This window comes from Lonchura striata, chromosome 12 (genome assembly GCF_050655825.1).
Source record: "Lonchura striata isolate lonStrDom1 chromosome 12, ASM5065582v1, whole genome shotgun sequence".
Taxonomy (NCBI): Eukaryota; Metazoa; Chordata; class Aves; order Passeriformes; family Estrildidae; genus Lonchura; species Lonchura striata.
Window position 1 is genome coordinate 2151554 of NC_140714.1, and position 16675 is coordinate 2168228.

Genomic DNA, 16675 nt, shown 5'->3' on the forward strand with positions numbered 1-16675 from the left:
GTTTTGTCATTGTGCAGAGCAGAACGAGCTTAAAATTCTGGGAGCGCCAGACGGGCTGGGAGAGAGCTCAGCTCCACTGCAAAAGGATGGGAAAATCCTTCCAGTTCCAGAGGTTTGCCAGGATCATTCAACTCCAACTACCTGCAGGCACACCCCGCTCCACTCCCACCACCCAGCACTGTGGGGTTTTGAGGCAGGAGACCCTCAGAGCCTCTAAACACCTCAGTGGTGTTGAGAAACACACCCAGAGTTTGGGGTGGCTTCCCGCGAAGGGAGGCTTCCTAAAATCCCCTAAATTCTTGTCAGAGGGGTTCAGCTGTGCCCAGAGTTCAGCACGGGAGGGAGAGGTTGCTGCTCGCCAGTGGAAGCCATTGTCTCCAGCAGGCTGCCAAGGGGAAATTAGCAGTGTGCACACCTCTAAATGAGGCTGTACAGCAAGGAAAGAGGGATTAGCCCTGTAAACGAAGTCCTTTTGGTATTAGATTAAAGAGGGGAGGTGACTTTGAAGGATTATTCAAGAGCCATTTAAGCAGTTTTCAGGGACTTACAAACGCAGGGTAAAAACGCAGCTCCCTCAGGTCCAGAAAAGAAGCAAAATTCAGTTTCCCAGCCAGAAAAAGCTTCTAGGGGACCCCGTTAAGTGCAGCCCCCCACCATCATCCTGCTCCCCACGCTCGGTGCTGGCTGTGGAGCCCGGCTGCAGCATGACCTGCACACCTGGGCTGGAGCTGCTGCGGGAGCCACAGGGACAGGGAAGGGGCTCCGACAGCCACGGGGATGGGTCACGGCACCCCTGGGCACGCTGCCAGCACGGGGGCACAGCCAGCCACCCACCCACTGCGGGGCAGGGGGTGCTGGATGTCGGAAAGGAGCTCCGGAGCATCGCGACCATCGCAAGAGGAGCTGCCACCAGTCCCCGCTCCCACCTCGGTGGTTTGACCGCTGGGATGCAGGTCCCGAACCGAGCCATGGAAACCGGAGGATGGACGAACACAGCCACAAAAACTGACTTCTGCCTCCAGCCAAACGCCCCCTTCTTCCCCGCACCCCAGGGTGCCTCATCAGCGTGCTGGCTCTTAATCCTCTGCCCACATTATTCATCCAGCCAGGGGAGAGGAATACGTGGCTCCACGACACCAGGCTGCTCTATCGAACGAGCCCTCCTCGGGGAAAAAACCCTTCTTTGGCTTAGCCTAAATTAAGGTGACGGGTAATTAGTATGTAAGATACAAACTATTGCCACTTGTTATGCAAGCAGCATCCTTTAATTTGTAGTTTCGAGCGCAAGCCGTTCCTGTCTGGGATAAATAAAACAACACGCTGCGGTATGTTGCTCACGACACGGGAGCAGCAGCAGCCTGGGGAAAGCAAAAGGAGCTTCAACTCCAGCCGGGAACGCGGCTGGAGCCGGCAAAAAGTTCTGCGAGCGCCTGGAGCAGCCTAGAGGGAGCATCCCTGCGTCCGCGTTCCGGGATGCGCCCGCTCTCACTCGGGGATGCTCCGGGTTCCACTCAGGGATGCTCCGGCTCCCACTCGGGGATGCTCCGGCTCCCACTCAGGGATGCTCCGGCTGAGGGATGCTCCGGCTCCCACTCAGGGATGCTCCGGCTCTCACCCAGGGATGCTCCGGCTCCCACTCAGGGATGCCCCGGCTCCCACTCGGGGATGCTCCGGCTCCCACTCGGGGATGCTCCGGCTCCCACTCAGGGATGCTCCGGCTGAGGGATGCTCCGGCTCCCACTCAGGGATGCTCCGGCTCCCACCCAGGGATGCTCCGGCTGAGGGATGCTCCGGCTCCCACTCGGGGATGCTCGGGCTCCCACTCGGGGATGCTCGGGCTGAGGGATGCTCCGGCTCCCACTCAGGGATGCTCCGGCTCCCACTCAGGGATGCGCCCGCTCTGGGTCCGGTGCTCCGCGGCCACCCCACCCGGGGGGCTCTGCGCGACCCCGCGCACCGCTCCGCGCCCCGCGGCAGCTCCGCGCTCCGAGGGCACCGGGGGGACCCCGGCGGGCACCGCGCTCCCTTCTGCCGGCTCCGCATCCCGCCCGCGCTCTCCTTCCCCCGCGCCGCAGCCTTGCTTAAAAATCCCTTATTTACTCCCCATTTCTCTTTTTTTTTTTTTTTATTTTTCTTTTTTCCCCCCCGTTTTAAACCTGCCTCCCTCCTCTCCGTGCCGTGCCGAGCCGCGCTTACCTGGGCGGGGAGGGGGGGACATGCCCGGCCCGGCGCGGCTCCGCGGGTGCGGGCGCAGCCCCGAGCGCGGCTCCGCAGCCCCGCGGCCGCAGCATTGAGCGGCAGCGGCGGGAGCCGGGCGGGCTCCGCGCAGACCCCACCCCCGGCCCCGCCGTGCGCGGGGGGCGGGCGGCGGAGCGGCGGCGGCCGCTTTAACCCTTCCTGCCCCGCCGGTGGCCGCCCGGTGCGCCTGGAGCAGCCTGGGGGGAGCATCCCCGCATCCGCCTGCCGGGATGCTCCGGCTCCTACTCGGGGATGCTCCGGATCTCACTCAGGGATGCGCCCGCACTTACTCAGGGATGCTCCTGCTCTCATTCAGGGATGTGCCTGCACTTACTCAGGGATGCTCCTGCTCTCATTCAGGGATGTGCCTGCACTTACTCAGGGATGCTCCGGCTCCCACTCAGGAATGTGCCCGCACTTACTCAGGGATGCTCCGGCTCCCACTCAGGGATGTGCCCGCACTTACTCAGGGATGCTCCGGCTCCCACTCAGGGATGTGCCCGCACTCACTCGGGGATGCGCCCGCTCTGACTCAGGGATGTGGCCGCTCTCATTCAGGGATGCTCCGGCTCCCACTCAGGGATGTGCCCACACTTACTCAGGGATGCTCCTGCTCCCACTCAGGGATGTGCCCGCACTCACTCAGGGATGTGCCCGCACTCACTCAGGGATGTGCCCGCTCTGACACAGGGATGCTCCGGCTCCCACTCAGGGATGTGCCCGCACTCACTCAGGGATGTGTCCGCTCTGACTCAGGGATGCTCCTGCTCTCATTCAGGGATGTGCCCGCACTCACTCAGGGATGTGCCCGCACTCACTCAGGGATGTGTCCGCTCTGACCCAGGGATGCTCCGGCTCCCACTCAGGGATGTGCCCGCACTCACTCAGGGATGTGCCCGCTCTGACCCAGGGATGCTCCGGCTCCCACTCAGGGATGCGGCAGCGCTCGGTGCTCAGCCCCATCCCCTGCCCTGCCCCCGGCTCGCTTTGCTGCAGCCCAGGTGCGGCTCCACCCGCACCCCGGGCAGCTCCGAGCCCGTTCCAGTCGCGCTCGCCGCTTTTCCCCATCCCCGACCAGCCCTGGTCCCCCTAAAGGAGACCACAGAAGTCCAAATTTCCGCTCGCGGCTTTTGTTTATTTATTTACTTCCCCCTAGGCGCGTTACCCTCCGGCTTTAATCCCAGATTTGCCGTAATTATTTCGCTCTTTACAGGGAGCCTCTCCTCACCCGCCTGCTCTGCCAGCCTCTCGCTCAGCCCTCACCGTCTCCTTCCATCCCCTTCCCGCTCCTCCTCGTCCAAGAAATGCGTGTGCAGTGCAGGGAGATGAGGAGCACAGCACACCTGGGTACCAGCCCGGCTGCTCCCAAGCTCTGCTGACCTCCCTGTGCCCAGGGATGCTCCCACACCTTCCTCAGGATCCCTCATCGGGGTCTCTGCTTGCTGCTGCAGTGCAAACGATGAGCCACAAACTGCTTTGAAAGTCATGAGTTCAGGCTTAATAAGCAGCATAATGTGAAGGCGCACAGAAAGGGGGGAAAAAAAATATTCAGAAGTGAATGTGGGACCTACCTTTCCCCCGTCCCAAAATCCTGTCCTGGGAAGCACTCTTAAATGCCTGTGCAAAAAAAAGCCTCGCAGTGCAAAGAGCGTATTCAGTCTTAACTGTGCCTCCCCTGGGTTTTGAGGGATTAAGTGAAACCCTTATTATGTTTAATTATCTCTGGAGTTGCTCTCTGTGCTTGCTGCCTTGCTTTATGGTTTAATAAACTGCATGTCGATAGAAACGGAATGACAATTAACGTTAGTGCAGTTGGGTTGGGGTTTGCTGCTGCTCACAGGTTCCTCCTTGACGTGCCTGCACTCGGGTGATTCCTCACCACCTATCAGAGCCTCTTTGGGCAGCTCAGGAGTGAGGCTGAACCTCACACAAGGGTCAGCTCTGCAGGTCCAAGGGGCTGTGAGCCCTTCGTGGAGCTGTGAGAGCACCTGGAGCACCTCCAGGCTGATGGACCAGCTGTGGCTGGCACAATCCTGAGCAGTCCTTGGGTACCTCTGTTGTCCTGGGAATGCTCAGCTCCTTTGTCATGGAATCATGGTTAGGATGGACCTCCAAGATCATCCAACCTTGGTGATGGAGGATGGCCCTCCACACAGCTCAGTGCTCCTGGAGAGAGCAGGAGGGGCTGGTGCTGCCTTTGCTGGGTCCTACTGAGAGTTTCAGGCTGGGCCCAAGAGCGAATCGAAGTCTAGAGGAGGCAGGAGTGCTGCACTTGAGCCACGCATGGAGGAATCCCCTGGTGGTTTGAAATGCTATATAAATGTTGTGTATTATTTGTGTAATCTCCTCCTGATTTATACAGGAGGGGAGCCTGCTCAGCAATCCAAAATAAAGTTGAGCGCCAAGTGTTTTCAATTTGGGAGCGCCTGTGTCTCCAAGGTCACCTCATCAATCCCGGCGCCGTGGCACGGCGCTGCCAATCTGCGTGGGGTGTAATGGCTCTGGAGGGAAATCAGGCTGGAAACGCTGCCGAATTTGTCAAAGGGAGCATGCATTGAATGCATCACCATCATCATCACAACCCAGCTGAGCGTGCAACGTCCTCGCAGGCAGCGGGGAGAAACATCTCCCACCCTCGGCTGGGTGGCAAGCCAGCAAATGAGAGCTGAAAGGTGAAGGCAGGGCGGCGGTGGGAGCAGACAGATGGCTTCCCTGGAAAGCCTTTTGCTTGTGCCACCTTCCCTGCACACCTTTAACTCACCCTTGAGTGAACAAGCAAACCAGGTCACCGGCTTTTTGATTTTTTTTATCCCCAACAAATCTGCAAATAAGGCCAAAGGTATAAGAGTCAGCAATCAACGCCTCCCGTTGAAAATTCAGACATATTCTCTTGAACAAATAATCTCAAATACTTCATATATCTGGCAAGGAAAAGTGCCTGGCGGGTTTTTAAGCTGGGTTGGAGCAGCAGAGCTGACACTTTGAATCAAGCCTTACAGAGCGACCTTCAGAAACTCTTGCCCCGACGTGACTGACAGCAGGAGCATCACCGGGACATTTAGCACGCCCGTGTTAATTAGGCACAAACAAACCACTCTGAATTGCCGTGGAGGCTGCCACGTGTGTGTTTGGTGTGTGTGTGTGTGCACAGAGCCACGCAGGAGGCAGAGCTGGCCCCAAGTCCTGCCCTGGGACACCATCACGGAGAGTCCCCATGGTGCCTTAAAATTTCAGCTTTTCTATTTTCCATCTATTTGTCACCCTGCGGTTCTTCAGGGTGTAACTCCAAACTCCACACTCAGTGTGAGCTGCTGCTTCCCCATTTGGGGCAGACACAACAATTCCTCTCCAGGCCTGGCAGTCAAGGACCCCTCACTGCCTCAGGCCAGAGAGATGGGAACAAAAGTGAGTTGGGGGAGCAAACCTGGGGTCAGTGACTTCATTACCTGCAGCTGGAATTGGCAGATTCACCCCCAATATCCAAATGGACCAAATTTATAAAAGTGTGAAAACCCTGGGTGTAGCCCCTGGGGCTATCCTAAATGTACCTGAAACCCTTCAATAAATAGAACAACTTTTTATTCCCTTAATTTTGTCTGGCCTCTGTTTTTAGGCAATCCCAAATAGGCTTCCCCCAGGCTGAACCCCATGTGTGCCTGCACAGAGGAGTAAACACAGCCCTGCACAGCCCTGCAGCGCTGCTACAACCAGGAGTAGAGGTGGAGCAGGCACAGGCTGTGATTTATGGCTGCTGAACTCGCAGCCTGAACTTGGCAGAGGCTCCTGTGTTTAGGCTGCAGTTTGTGTAAATCTTAGGAAAGGTTTGGGCACGGTGTTACTGATACAGTAAGAGTTTGGTAAGCAATTCTGCTTTAAATGACTGCTGCAAAACATCCCCAAGGCTTGCACTGGGGTTTTGTCTGACCTTTAATTAAAATACCAAGGCTCTTTTCACTTGGTGATGGCTATTTGTAAAGTCCTCTGAGGTTTTGTCGAAGTCCTGCTTGTATCTCGGTGATATCTCAGGGAGCAATGCAGCTCACAAGGAATTTTGGAGAAATCTGCCCTTTTTTTATCATCACCAGCTTTGCATTGTATGAGTTTCATTTTAGGACAATGCATCAAATTGGTAATTTTGTATGTGATGCAGTAAGAAAAGTGTCATCAGCAAACGGTTGAGAATTATTTGTGGGTGGGATCTGTAAATAATCTTGAGTCCACAGCTTTGTGACACCACAGGTGGGGATTTGTAGGGAAATAAATCCTTTCCACAAGGTTGAAGTGGAAAAGTGGTGCATAAATGGCCCTGAAGGCTGATGTCCTGCTTGGGAGCAGAGAAAAAACTGAAGCAAACCCTTGGTGTTGTGCCAGCATAAATCAGTGACTGTTTCAGAGCTCCACATTCCGTATTTGCTCCTCCCTTTTTGGCCAAATATTCCAGCTAGTGCTAATTTCAACAGGATATTTTGAAAATATGGATATTTAGCACTGACAAATAATTGAGAAGCAAAGATCTAAACTCACAAACTTCACCGTCCAAGCACAAAAAACAGCTTTTAAGGCACAGATTCCTAAAGGTATCTTAATTTCTTTAGTTTAATTCCAAATTCTTCTGGTCTATAAAGTCTCTGGATGACAACAGCAGTTCTGTCTGAATCAAGGAGCGCAGCAAAGGACCTAAACATCATAGCTGGGAAAGTCTTTCATAGTTTAAAAAACTCAGTTTAAGTAGAGACTGAGTCCAGAATCTTTCCATGTTTTTCCTTGGACTTTCTGTACCCAAACTCTTTCTGAACCTTTATAGAATTTCCTTAAGGCTCAAACTTCCTAATAACAGTTAATAATAATGCACATTTTTTATGACCAAATTGTGGAATTCGGAATTTTTTAAATGAAAATTATGTGATTCCCCAATGGTAAAATAGTAATTTATAACTCTAAATTAAGGCCTTAGGTTGCAAAGCAAAGAAAAAGCAGAATAGGAGAAGCCTGAAGCTTCTCAGTCTAATAATTATAAATTATTTTTTTGGTTATTAAAATTCTAAGGTGATAGGCGCTGCTACATTTTAGTAGTTGAAGAAACACAAGATAAGCTTATCTGCAGTGAATATTTTTGCGAGTAGATTTAAAATGCAATAATTCAATTACCTCCAAAATCCAAATAAAATCACTCCATATTCCTCAAGCACGGCCAAAGGGACGTTTCCAATGACACAACCTTAATAATGCCCACATTAAAAATGGTAAGAATAAATACTTTGAGAGCCCCCAGAATTCCGAGTGTGTCTCCACGATAAGGTGGTGACATTTATAAATGCCATGTGATTAGCATGTGAAGGGAGATACACATTCATTGTGTGCTCAGACCTATTAATCATCCATCACCTGATAAACATGGAATAAAATGCCCTCCCTGTTGCCTTTTGGAGTCCTTCAAAAGATGGCACTTGGTGCCGATAACTCCAACATTCCCTCAGATCCTTTAGGCAGGACTTTATAACAATAATTTTGGTTGTGTTCAGGCAGGATCTTCCTAAAGACCACAATGGATTTTGGATGGAGGAACCTCAATCTGTGGCCTCATCAGCTGTGGGGCTGATTCTTCTTCCAAAGGTACCCAGGATTCCCAAGCACTCCCAGGTGCTCTCTGCTGTAAATATTTCTCTGAAAACTTTGGCTTTTGGGGAAGAATCTGCACTTCAAGCTTCAACAGTGGGAGTAGGTTTTTATGGGATATTGGAAAGGAATTCTTCCCTGTGAGGGTGGGCAGCCCTGGCACAGGGTGCCCAGAGAATTTGTCGGTGCTCCTGGATCCCTGGCAGTGCCCAAGGCCAGGCTGGATGGGGCTTGGAGCACCTGGGACAGTGGAAGGTGTCCCTGCCATGGGAGGGGGTGGAATGAGACAACCTTTAGGGTCTTTTCCCACCCAAACCATCCCAGGATTCCGTGTTTTTACAATGAAGCCACTCCAGCTTCAATCAGCCCCACATATTCCAAGAAACCTCTGCATGATCCTCCATGAGATGTGATCTGGGAATAAGTGACAGCTTTCCCTCTCAGGGAAGACAGGCTCTCCAAGCCAGATAAAATTCCGAGTATCCCGAGAAAATCAACTCGAGGCATTCAGGAGTTAACGTCACGAGACAAGAGTTATCAAATCAAACCCTGGTCTGGCTTATCCAACATCTTGCCTGAAATCATGGTTGTCAGGACTTATTCCAGGGAAAGGAGTGAGAATTGTCTCCTTCTTCTGGGACATGGGGAAGGCAGAAATCCAAGAGTATGAGATTTGATCCTTTTGTGTCAGCCCATGAACCCCACTGCCAGCAGCACCGCCATGGCACCAGGGAATGGGAGAACTTTTGGGAATAACCGCCCAGAGGAAACTTTTTGCAACATCTGTTAGATTAAAACTCCCAAATTCAGGAACTGCAATGGCACTTTTGTACTTTTATCTGCCACAAACACAGGGAAGAGCTGCCCCTGCCACAGCGGAGCCGCCGGTTCCGGAGCAGCGGCGTGGGCTTGATGTGATCTCTCCAAACACCACCTGTGGGGCTTGGGCTGGATGAAAGTCACTGGGAGCTCATGAAAACCCCTTCAAAATAGGAATTGCTCTTCCCAGTAATGAGAACAGGAAAGGCTTTAAGATTTCCACCAGAATGGGAGCCACGGAGACAATTCTGAGCAAGACACAGCCTATTGTTAATGTACAGATAAGGAAGGCCAAAAATAGAACTGTATTAATTTCAGCACAGAAATACGGGGGGAAATATATTTGTGCCGAGGAAGGAGAAAGTCATACAAATTTTTATTTGAAAGATTTCTATAGAAATCCATTAAAAACAGCAGAGAGTGGCAAAAAAAAAGAGGGTGAGGGAAAACATCTCTCTGCAGCTTATGAATAACAGATAAAGTTTATTCCAGTAATGATAGGGTACGTTTGTATTTGAAGAATAGTGGCCTGCCAATAATAAAGATAAAGACAAATACTTTCATGGCTGTTAGAAGAATAAAACAAAGCTGACTCTTATTTTTTTTTTAATTGAAACAATTATTTTTTTCCTGAGGACAGTTGGGTACGTTGGACAGATAAGTTATTAACTGTCACTTTTGGAGTTTTAGCTTTACACAGCAGTCACCGAGGCACAGATTGTGCATATATAATTTCTAAAAAGGATCAAGTTATTATGGAAGCCGTGTTAGCAGTGGAGGAGCACGAATATTTCTATTTAAGTCATTTTCTGAGAACAATATCCTGAATTGGATCCATCCTGAGGGAGAAAACAAACCCAAACAGCTCAGGCCCAAATGTATTTATGATATTTATATAAACACAGGAGAGGTTTTAGATCTGTGATGAGGCCAGAAAAATTCAGATCAGTGTTAACACCTTGTAGAGGGTTCAAAGTGCTGGACCACCAAGTCCATGAGACATTCCATAGGTCCTAAGGTTTATTTTACTAATCTACACCTCCATACCTCCCAAACTTGTAAATGACACTTCATTTCCTTCACTTGTGGGGAATCACCATCACTTGTTGAACTACTTGTAAAGGAGGAGTTGTGGAGCTGCTCTAACCACCCAAATTAGAGCAGACTATTAATGTCTTCTGCTGCCTGATGGTGGAGAGATACCACCTGAAATGTTGCCATTTGTTGAACTAACAATTTGCTGGAATTCTAGTAGTTTATAAATATGATTTTTGTCGCAAAAATAAGTAGTTCTGTAATCACATATCTCATCAAAATTAACCCCTGTGCTGTCCAGAGAGTTCTTGAATAAAAACTTCTTTGCATGGGGATCAGGCTATGCATTACTGTTAACTGATGAGCATAAATGGTCCTGAATTTGGCTTTTGTGCATTCTGCAAGCTTTGTGAACCTTCCTGCAGTGACACAGGGCTGATCATTCATTACAAGGAAGAAGAAGAAGAGAACATTTGAAATCTTTCAAAAGCTCAGAGTTGTTTTCCCTCTGGGGAACGGATTTCTCTCTGCCACAGGGGAGGCGACTGGAAACCCTGAGGAAAAGCTCTCTCCTCCTTTTGCAGGGCTGGGAGGTTCCACCAAGGCTTACATTATTAAGAGTCTTCCAATGGATTTATGAACAGAAGATTACATTCTTAATGCCTGCTTCTGAGAAACGGAGTGAATAATTCAAGCACGCCCACATGAGTGTGGAAAACAGAAAAGCACCTTGGTGCTGAACGAGGAGATTGAGCCCCTCTGCAGCCATAGGAATGTGATCTATGGAGCATCAAGCCTGCTGAGAAGGAGGCAGCAGCACCAAGGGAGAGGCTTTAAAGCCCCAAGTGGGAGCTCCAGCCCGTGGAAATGATCGCCAGCTAATGCACAGGGGTGAGGGAAGATGGATAGCACTGGCCACGACAAACAGAGGGGTTGCACATTAGTAAAAAACCCTTTTGTGCTGCATCTCGACAGATTTAGAGCAGCAGCTCATCAGGAGGCAGAGAAATTCCAGGGGTAGCCCAGGGCAGGGAGTCAGGGACCAGGGAAAGCTTCCTGTCAGGATGAGGAGCTGCCCTTTAAATACCTGCACTGCTCCTTGAACTGTGGTGGGGTTTGGCTTTGAGGATGCTCTCTCTGAGAGAAGAACAGGCTTGTATCTGACCTGCAGGGCAGAGAGAAGCTGTCACAGATTGCTCAGAGCAGCTGGAGCTGCCCCTGAATCCCTGGAAGTGTCCAGGACCAGGTTGGAAGGTGCTCGGAGCAACCTGGGATAATGGAAATGTGGATGACATAGGATTGGAAGAAGATGAACTTCCAACCCCAAATTCTATGATTCTGACATCAGAAATAGGGCAGCATTCTGCTGCGTTGGGCACAGGGGTGGGAACTCCAAATGGGAATGGTTCTGTTGATGATCACTGTGCTCAATCCCAGTTTTTCTGAAGCAAAGAGGAAATCTGTCATCCCAGCACACCAGTTCCTCCTGAGGTGTGGGAAGAAGCCTGGATCTGGTGATCAGTGGGAGCAAGCAGCATTGTGGAAGCTCAGACATCCCAAGAGAGGGAAGTGTAGGATCAGCAAACCTCTGTGCTGAGGTGCTGAAGGAAACTCCTCTCCCATCCCCTCCCTGCCAGGGGCTGGCACCACTGATCCTCTCAGAGAGGAGCTGTGCAAGGATGTGATAATCCTAGGGTCTCTGGAGAAACATCCCCATGTGCAAGGATGTGATAATCCTGGGGTCTCTGGAGAAACATCTCCTCCAAGGCTGGCTGTTTAATTGTAAAATGGGGGCTGGGCTTGATTTGCACATCCATCCCCCCCAAGAACTCGTTTTTCCCCAAGGAGAAGGAGTCCCTGAGTGCCACCCCAGGGCTCCTCCCTCAGAGCCATTATCTGCCAAAACTCCTCGGGACTGCTCTGCCTGCTCACCAAGCGCTTGGGAAGGGCACAGGGGACATCTCCAGTGTTCTGGGAGAGACTCCCCTGAGGGGCTGGGAGTGTGCCAGGGCTCAGGCTGTGCCACCCGGGTCAGCTCAGCCCAGGGAACAAAAAGGATGTTGTCTTGGCTGATCAGAACTTTCTGATTCTGAAACTCGGTGCTTGTGGGATTCGGAGCTCAAACAGTCCCAGGAGAAAGGTCCTGGCTGGGTTTTACACCAGTTAAATCCTGCCTGAACAAAGCAGGGTTTCCTGTTCTCTCCACCTTCAGCAGAACCCCTGCAGGGAGACAAAAGATGGCACAAAAGAGCTGATCCAAGGCATCCTTATCAGAGAGGAGCTTTCCCTTCTGAACATCCCTGTCTTGACGTGTGCCTCAATGTGACAGGGAGAGCTGATCCCTGTGCTGTGTCCGGGAGGCATTCGGGGTGAAGAATGAGTGTCCTTCACTCCTTTTGGGATACCTGCTCCTTGTCTTGGTGGAAAATGACAGATGATAACTAAAGGGAAGGAAGAGGGAAAGAAGGCTGCAGGAACAAAGGATGCCAGCCTTTCCTCTCCTGCAGAGCCACCCAGCTGATTCAGCCTTGTAGGAATGTTTGATGCCTGCTGCAGGCTCCTTTGCTGTGCCTCCTGCGTAGCTCAGTGTGGTTTGTCTCTCTGGCATCTTCCTCTCTGGATTATTTTTAGATCTGAGGAATGCTCAGCAATTAGCTGTGCCTAGCTGGGGTTGTTCTTTACCAGGCATTCTCAAGTTGTCTTTCTGGCTTGCTGGAGGCTGAGCTCCAGCAGGGCTTGGCTTGTGCCACAAACCCAGCTCTGATCTGGGACTCCATCCTTTGTTTGGGTAACCTGAGCAGGTTTCAATTTTATTTTTACACACAGGCACTGTGCTGCCTGCAGCCCCAGCTGCAGTCATGGGTCTCTTTAATAAGTATTTGCTGCCCTGTGGTATTGATGGGGATAAATTCAGTGATAATTAATTTGCTGCCATAGAATCACAGAATGGTCTGGGTTGGAAGGGCAAAACCCACCCAGTGCCACCCCTGCCATGGCAGGGACACCTTCCACTGCCCCAGGCTGCTCCAAACCCTGCCCAACCTGGCCTTGGGCACTGCCAGGGATTCAGGAACAGGCACCAAGTAAAAGAATCCCATAGAGATAAGAATTTTACATGAATGAGAGTCCAGTGCTGTTTGATACAGGGATGATTTTTCTCATATTGAACAACCCCATCCTCCTGAGCTTTCCACAAGTCTCCCAAGTTCTGGATGTTCCCATGGAACGTCCACCTGGCACCCATCACGTGGAGCCCAGGTGCACCTGAGCACGGGCAGGCTGCAGACAAGGCGAGCAGCTGGATATTTTTTAATGCTTTGGTAATATTCATGACATTTGTCTCGAAACTCAACTCCCTTCTGATTTTACAGGCAATTATGGCTCAGTTATGGCTGTCACATCAGCCTGGCTTTCCTTCCTCCCTCTCCCTTTCCTTCTTATTCCTGCATGTTAATCTGTTGGAAATCAGTGTCAAAACCTGTTTACACTCTTCCCCAACTACCACTTACACGGGCTTTAATAATGTACCTTTGCTGTAAGCACATCACAGAGGCTTTGTTTCACATGGAGAGAGGCAGAGACCATAAATGAGTAAAAACCATGCATTGCATTCCATGGAAATAATTTATTCCCAGTCCAAAAGCCAGTGAAGGACCATATCCTATTTTTGAGCTTTAGACTGGGAAGCTGAATCAGTGAAATGTCTCCAAGCTGGCTTTAAATTGCTTGAAGGCAGCTTTAGGTGGGATTTTGGGAAGGAGGGTGGGCAGGCCCTGGCACATCTGGGGCTGCCCCTGGATCCCTGGCAGTGCCCAAGGCCAGGCTGGATGGGGCTGGAGCACCTGGGACAGTGGGAGGTGTCCCTGCCCTGGCTTGGATGAGCTTTAAGGTCTCTTCCAACCCAGACGATTTTGGCATTTATGATTCTATAGAAATACAACACTTGTGAACAACTGAACACTTATGGGTGGCAAGCAGTATAAAAAAAAATGAAATTAAATGAAATAAAATAACCCCAACCAGCTATGTTTTAAATGGAATTGAAGTCAGTCAGTGCAGTCCCAGGTCAGCTCTGCTCCACTTAACCCTGGGGGTGCAGACACAGGCACTCACCCTGGTATTTTTAAGCATTGTGGATTTATGAAACAGAGCAGGACAGGAGGGGCTGGGACTAAAAAAAATAACGCCACTTGCTGACAACATATTGTACATCTTCACTTCCACCCCCTCACCCCGAGCTGCAGAGATTTCACAGCCCTGGAAGATTTTCCTTTTCCACGCTGGGTTTGGCTGGGCTGGGCTGGGTTTGACTGGGCTGGGCTGGGCTGGGCTGGTCTGGGCTGGGCTGGATTGGGCTGGGCTGAGCTGAGCTGGGCTGAGTTGTGCTGGGCTGGGCTGAGCTGGGCTGTTGAGCTGGGCTCACTCCTGGCTGTGCAGAGCTCAGGAGCCACACGCTGCTCTCTGCTCACACAGGGAGGTCAGCAGGGCTGCTCTGGCTCATCTCCACTCTTCCTTCCCCCATGGATGCCCTAGGAATTCATAAGGAGGAGTAATCCTTGGGAAAGTCTGACTTCCCCCACTTGGAATCTGCTGTTGTGCCTTCAACAATAACCTCCCACAAGTGAAAGTGAAGCTGTCTCAATGAAGGCAAAATAAAATAAGAGAGCCATGTCACTCTCTCATATCTCCCGACTTTTACAGCCTGATATTCACAATCAGATCAGAACAGCTCGGATCTCTCCTGTCATTTTGCCCAGCACACACTCCAAACAGCAGTGGAATTTAAACTACTATCTGTAGTATTTTTATTGAGAGCCCTATTTGAAGAAGGATATCTCGCTGAAATAAGCACCTCAGCCAGGGCTGCATTTCAGGGGCTTTCATTTTTGATGACACACATCCACGGTGGTGACACTGCCTGTGAACCCTCCTGCCACAGCGGCGAGGCAGCAGGAGGTGTGCAGCCAAAGGTGAATTCCAGCACTGCTGATATTTGTAATTGGAGTGAAGAAAGCAGATGAAGAGAACTTTTCATCTCTAACCTCCCTGACACGTCGGCTGAGCCTGGGGTGACCTCCACGAATGAGTGTTTTGCTCAAGCTGCTCTGAATCACTAGGCTGGCTTAAAGTGTGCCCAGCAATATGCATGGACACTGCTCACTTTGTTTTATTAAAGACTTATTTCAAGTTAAAACTGGATTTTCTGGGAAGGTGCTAATGCCTTTTCTTTTCTCTAGTGATGCCTTGTTTTTCAGTTCAGGTACCAACATTAAAAACTGTGCTAGGTCCTCTCCCAAGATGTGTCTGGAGCAATAATACAGAGATATTTGAAATGTGGGGAACAATTGAATAATGGAATTACACAATGGTTTGGGCTGGGAGGGATCTTAAATCCCACCCAGGGCCACCCCTGCCATGGCAGGGACACCTCCCACTGTCCCAGGCTGCTCCAGCCCCAGTGTCCAACCTGACCCGGGGCACTGCCAGGGATCCAGGGGCAGCCCCAGCTGCTCTGGCACCCTGTGCCACCCTCCCAGGGAAGGATTTATTCCCAATATCCCGTCCAGCCCTGCCCTCTGCCAGTTTAAACCATTCCCTCTGTCCTATCCCTCATTCCTTGTCATTTGTCTCTCTCCATGTTTCCTGCAGCCCCTTCAGGTTCTGGAAATCCACCCTGGGGTCACCCCAAAGCTTCTCCTGCCCAGGTGAACAATCCCAGCTGTGCCAGCCTTTCCTGCCAGCAGAGCTGCTCCATCCTCTGATCCCCTGGAGCCTCCTCTGGGCTCCTCCAGCAGCTCCAGCTCCTCCCTGGGCTGGGCAGGGCTGGGGCAGCTCTGCAGGTGGGGCTCACCTGGGAGGGGCAGAATCCCCTTCCTATACCTTGGCTGGACCTTAAAAAACTTTGTGCTGCTGTCTATTCTCCACTTTCTCAACTAAGACAACTTGATTAGTGTGCAACACATGTTCTTCATTTATCTTTTGTTTTCTGCTTGTTGTCAGTGTTTACTTTATAAATAGGCAGCATCTCTCAACATATGTTTGCTCTGCTTTATGCTTTGAGCAGAACATACAGCAGTAAAGGGAAGAGATACAAGGGAAACAGGAAGGCTGCATTCCTTTGGGAATTATTTTCTGTTGATTTTACATTTCCTAGGACACCTTTTAGGGTCCTGAATTAGTACCTTCCCAGCTTTTCCACTTCAGCTCACTGGACCCACTTCCCACTGTCACACCATCAGCCAGAAACAAGAAGTAGTGAGGGTCAGTGAGCACAGCAAACCCTGCCATTACTGCAAGGACTGTTGAGCTTTGGATTATCTGTATCTGTGACACAGGGGCCAGCACACCAGTGACTCTGGGAACAACACCTCCAAAATTCTTTACCTGGATTGGCACAGGAATTCTGAGCTCAAAGCCTGGGTGAGGATATTTCTCCTTTCAGCTGCTGCTGCTGTTTTTATTGGTAACATCTATTGGTTTTGGGTTTTGTTTTTTACTTTGTTAAAAGGCATCAGCCCAGAGACAGCACAAAAACAAAACAGAAAGGCCAGGCAGGCATTGTTTCCATGCTCACCTGCCCATCACCTGTGGCTGTGTTTGTATGGCCAAACCTTACAAAGTCACTGCAGTTGAAACAAAACCCCTTCAGGTGCTCAGCTGGCAACACTTCTGCCTTGCAAACCTTTCAAGACCTGCTTTTGCTCTGCACTGGAACAAAAATCCCCCTGCCTCCTAAAATCCAAGAAACCAATCTGTCTCTGTCAGAAGTCGATTGTGTCCGGAGTACCTGGGAACGATTTATTACACTGAGAGCAGCTACAAGTTCCTTGGTCTGTCTGCAAATGCCTCCTAAAAATGTGGGGGAAGTTTGGGCTGTAAAAATAAACCAGCTAAGAGTCAGAACAGTCAAGAACTCCATGGAGTGCAAGGAGTCCAGAAAGCTGGGAAACAGAGGGCTCATGGCTTT

At 50.7% G+C, this 16675-nt stretch overlaps 1 protein-coding gene across 4 annotated transcripts in view; it reads right to left on the reverse strand.

Annotated features, from left to right (window-relative positions):
* LOC110469855 (contactin-4) overlaps positions 1-2806 on the reverse strand; it is a 276477-nt gene extending 273671 nt beyond the window's left edge. For 2 of the 4 annotated variants that reach the window (XM_021529016.3, XM_021529010.3), the window contains exon 1: positions 2197-2325. The gene's annotated coding sequence lies outside the window, so the exon portion shown is untranslated. Of the gene's footprint in view, positions 1-2196; positions 2326-2704 lie in introns of those variants that run through there. The other 2 variants (XM_021529011.3, XM_085590263.1) reach the window with 2 other exon arrangements.
* Positions 2807-16675: the final 13869 nt, after the last annotated feature.